The following is a 5,505-nucleotide window of genomic DNA, read 5'->3' on the forward strand; positions in this document are numbered from 1 at the left end:
TGTACATACAGTATGACCGCCAAGTCACTTGAGTAATATAACAAGCGGTGGGGATTTATCCCCCCCCCCCCGCCCCCTAATTCTCAGAAAAAAAATTAATATGGTTATGTTGGTTGTGGTAAGCCTCACCAGTTTGCTTGATGAAGTTTGAACGTACCGTTAGCCAGTATTGTAAACTATGCCTCAGTGGACCGCACAGGCTTATCTTATCTTTTATCTCTAAATAGCAAGTCCCCACTACATGATTTTCCTTACATCTTGTGAAGCCACGTCACCCCCTTTATCTGGCAAAGCAGCGTGTGGTGCCTCGCTTGGTTACTGATTCCCGCACGAACAAATTCTTGGTACGTGTGCGGGTTGACAGACGTGGGCTAGAAGGCCGTTTGTGGGCTTGCGGACTAGGCCGTTCGTCCCAGGAAAGAAAAATTCTTTGTTTCTTCCTATTCCTGCTAGTGATTGTGAGCTGTATTAGACGGTACCTAGGCGACTAGGGTTTCGATACCTCGCCGGCGATCTCTGATCTCCGGCCGTAAAGGTTTCTCTCCCCTGCCTTCTTGATCCACCTTCTCGTCCTCTCTCGTCGGGATCCACTCGGGCTGACCAAGGGGTCGATCTGATCGGCTACCCGGCCTTGGTGGAACCGGCGGCTAGGGTTAGAGGCGAACAAGAGCATGGCGGCGACTCCGGAAAAAGGTGAAGGCTCTGGCTCTGGGGGATGTTCGGGATCGGATCCGACGCTCGAGGACCTACTGCGGAGCCTAAACCTTAAGGGCGAAGACATTGGAGGTGTGTTTGTGGCAAAGGCTGAAGTGGAATCGATGAAGGAAGACTCGAAGTGGCTGGCGGTGATGAAGTTGTTGTCGCCAAAGCCCTTTAGTGCGACGTCCCTGAAGAAGACCCTGAAGTTTGCCTGGGCACCTTCCCAGGAGGTAACTTTTCAGGACCTTGAGGATAATCGTTTCATGGTGAAGGCAAATTGCTTGGGAGATTGGCAGAGAATAACTGAGCAGGACCCCTGGATCTTTAGGGATCATGGCTTGCTAATTGAGAAATATGATAGCAGCAAAGCCTCGTCAGTTGAACTAAATCGGATCCATGCATGGGTCCAAATTCACGACGTTCCTGAGTTATTTCGCAAGAAACATATCATCACCGAGCTGGCGGGGAGCGTGGGTGAGGTGATCACAGTGGACATGCACGATGGAGACTACGTCAGGGTACGTGTCTGGCTGAATTTTCGGGACGGTCGGTTAGTGGATCGTCGTTTCCACTAGCATGCTGGATCTTCGTTTCCACTAGCATGCGGTATGCGGACCGTACGTGTCTGGCTGGATTTCTAGCCTGACGTAGTCTCCACCCTGCATGAAGATTTTCAATCCAGAGTTTAATACTCATGAAGATTACCTGCCAGATAACCTATCGTCGGGGCTGAAAACTCTAGAGTGAAAATCCCGAAAATTCAAGGATTACAACCGACCGTCCTCAGAGTATAAATCTCAAACAAGCCTAGAGACTTCATACGCTCTATCCATTTTGCAGTTTAATGGCATGTTTTTTCCTATTAGTTACACTTTGTGTTACCTTCTTGGGACTAACATGGTAATAAACATCGGTTGATTTTCAGCTTTGCTTTTGTCGGTTTAAGTACCTTTCCTGATCGGGGAAATAAACCAAAAATATAGTGTAGTGTTTTTAGAAGGATCGTAAAGTGCGTTCAAGAGACCCTCGGGAGTTGACGCGAATGGACATGCGCATGAGCCAACACACGTTTGCCCACATGTGGGATCCACAAGCATCTATGTCCACAGCCTTTTGCTTGAAGTCATTGTCCTACCACGGAAACCATGCACGGAGAATTCTAGGCATAAATCTGCTCCAATCTTCGAGACCATCCTGGAGAAATTCTTCTACGATTGTTCTTCCTATCATCATCATGCTGATCCTATGATGAGTAGAGAGTGGTCTATCCCGTGGATTATGGGCTTGTAAAAGTATCTATGTAGCAGACTATGTCTTTGTGCTATCATGTGTAGATCATATGGGGTTTCCTACATGATCATGATCATCCTTATGAATTTGTGTTGCTGAACTATTGTTCTCATTTGATGATTTATTATTTACTTTCATGTTATCTTGTTCGAGTATTATTTATATATACATGTTGTCTATATGTTCTTGATGCTTGACATAGGCATCCCCAATGGGCCTGCCGAAGATGGTACCCGGGGTTTACTGAAGGTCCACGACCCAAGCCTAATTAAGAAATAGTTTGGAAAGATAGAGTTGTACTAGGAATAATGACTTGTAACTATTACGGGACGAACTCAAAGAGTATCCCGGACTTTGTAACTTGTACATCACGAAACCCTCGGCTCCGCCTCCTATATAAGGGAGTCGAGGGAGAAAGAGGGGATCGATTTCATTATCAACACAACCCTAGCTTTCTAGCAGTTGAATACTTTTCCGGCTGAACCTTCGAGATCTACTTGCCCTCTACTTCCTACGAAAACCCTAGTCTACAATCTGTAGGCATTGACCAGTCGATACCTTGTCAATTGGCGCCGTCTGTGGGAATTAGAGGCGACAAGGAGCTGATCTCGATGGCACGCTCAACATCGTCGACATCTTCGGTGGCAAGCAACGCGATGGACAGAGGTAAACAAATCGAAACTGGTCTAGTCGATTTTGTTCCTCACCCGCCCTCCCGTTTGGATGCATATGCGTATCTGGAGGAGCCTATGGAGATGATGTTCGGAAGGTTCCACTTCCGCGTCGGAAAAGAGATGACGTTCGGAAGGTTCCACTTTTTCTTTTTGGATTTTCTTTTTGTAACACACGCAGCTATGTAGCTCTTTTTGCTTCTTTTCTATTTTCTCTTTTTTTGATTTTATGACTCAACTCTTTGTAGCACGACCAACAGAAAATTGCAAAGCACCAAAACCCTAACGAGCAGCATGTTGAGCGGTAGAACTAGTCTCTTTTGGGAAAGTTCCTAGTCACTTATATCAAAAGGTTGTGTCTATGGTTGGGAACACGCAAACTGTATGCTATGTGGACTCAGAGCAACCAAAAACTAACACTAGATGGTAGCGGAAACACAAACCCTAACAATACTAGATGGAAGAAAAGGTACGCAAAAATAACTACGAAAAGCAACTAAAACTCGAAACTAGTGCAATCTAAGGCTATGGCAAACCCTAAACCTAATATTTTTGGCTTTTTCTGGACAGGAAACACTCACAACTCAACTATGGGGTGGATGTGGATGGCTTACCGAGGAAACACTGAAATCTGATACCAAGATGATAAGGGATTGCCCGATCTTCTCAGTAAGCGACGGTGGTGATGATGAACACAGCGGAGATAATACAATGAGGAGGTAGAGATAACTTGTATGACGCCGACGAAGTCTCTCGATCAATCCATGTCGCCAATACAACAGCTCTTAACCCTGCAAGATATTCGCAACTCCACACACTTGCGCACGTAGCCTCCGACCACGAAGCGGTAAGTTGCAACCGTCTAATTCCCAGTGGAACAGCATGTCACACAAGACTTTCAGTAACAAACACCAAATCGATGCGGATCGGTGTATGAATTCGATAGAATTGCAAATCAATCAACTATGAACTAGGGTTTATCTTAAACGTGGTATAAACCTAATGTGGGGGCGTCCTGGTCACTTATATAGGGGTTCAGGACGACCATGGTTCGAGAAAATACATTAAAAACCGACTCAGATCGGGATCTGGTCGAGACAGACTCGGACACGGCCGGCCTGGGGGATGGTCGACCGGGCCTGGGACCGGGCAGGCCGGTCGGAACCGGACCTGGCACCGGGTGGCAACCGGGCAAGGGCTCCCGAGCCCCTGGATGTTGCCCGGTGTGCACTGATACGTCCATTTTGCATCACTTTTTTATATCATAATTTGCTGTTATTCATTGATATATTTCATATTTGGAGATGATACTTATGTTATTTCATCTATTTTGCATGTTTCATGATTATTGGAGGATCGCGCACCGGAGTCGGGATTCCGCTGGAAAAAGCGTCGTCAGAATGCAATATTTCGGAAGATCAACAATTGACGGAAATTATATGAAAAATCCTATTTTTCCAGAAGACGACGGGAGCCAGAAGGGGGAGCCGAGGAGGGCCGCCGTGGGCCCACCTCATAGGCCAGCGCGGGCCAAGGCCTGGCCGCGCCGCCTTGTGAGGAGGGGGCCCACAGCCTCCTCTTGTAGGGATACGTTGCATAGAAAACAAAAAAATTCCTACCGCGAGAACGCAAACCAAGCCAAGATGCAATCTAGAAGATGGGAGCAACGAGGAGATGATCGAGACTCACCCTTGAAGATTTCCAAAGCTTACAAGATGAGGCTCTTGTTGCTGCGGTAGACGATCACTTGCCGCTTGCAAAAGCGCATAGAAGATCTTGATCACGGTGCCACGATCGGGCAGCACCTCCGTACTCGGTCACACGTTCGGTGTTGATGAAGACGACGTCCTTCTCCCCGTTCCAGCGGGCTGCGGAAGTAGTAGCTCCTCCTTGACTCCGGCAGCACGACGGCGTGGTGGCGGTGGTGATGGAGAACTCCGGCGGAGCTTCGCTAAGCGTGCGGGAGAGGTGGAGGAGAGAGGGGCGGCTAGGGTTTGGGAGAGGGGGTGGCCGGCCTCAAGGGGTGCGGCCAGCTTGGTGGCTTGTGGTGGCCGGCCCCCTCCCCTATGCCCCTCATTATATAGGTGGAACCCCAAGTGTTGGACTACAAGTCTTCGAATAAGACCCCAACACAAGAACCTTCCATGTAGTAGGGAAACCTACCCAAGGTGGGACTCCCACCCAAGTGGGATTCCCACCCTTCCATGAAGGGGGGTGGCCGGCCTCCTTGGTGGAGTCCACCTTGGACTCCCCCCTCTACGGTTGGTCGGCCATGGGGAGGTGGAGTCCCTCCGGGACACCTCCTTCCTTAGTGATTTCTTCCGGACTTTTCTAGAACCTTCTAGAACCTTCCATAAATGCACCGGATCATTTCCAAACTTGGAATATGACTTCCTATATATGAATCTTATTCTCCGGACCATTCCAAAACTCCTCGTGATGTCCGGGATCCCATCCGAGACTTCGAACAATACTTTGAACTCCATCCCATATTCAAGTTCTACTATTACAACATCAAACCTTAAGTGTGTCACCCTACGGTTCGTGAACTATGTGGACATGGGTGAGAACTCTCTCCGACCAATAACCAATAGCGGGATCTGGAGATCCATAATGGATCCCACACATTCAACGATGACTTAGTGATCGAACGAACCATTCACATACGATACCAATTCCCTTTGTCACGCGATATTTTACTTGTCCGAGGTTTGATCATCGGTATCACTCTATACCTTGTTCAACCTCGTCTTCTGACAAGTACTCTTTACTCGTACCGTGGTATGTGGTATCTTATGAACTTATTCATATGCTTGCAAGACATTAGACGACATTCCACCGAGAG

Source organism: Lolium rigidum, chromosome 7 (genome assembly GCF_022539505.1).
Source record: "Lolium rigidum isolate FL_2022 chromosome 7, APGP_CSIRO_Lrig_0.1, whole genome shotgun sequence".
Taxonomy (NCBI): domain Eukaryota; kingdom Viridiplantae; phylum Streptophyta; class Magnoliopsida; order Poales; family Poaceae; genus Lolium; species Lolium rigidum.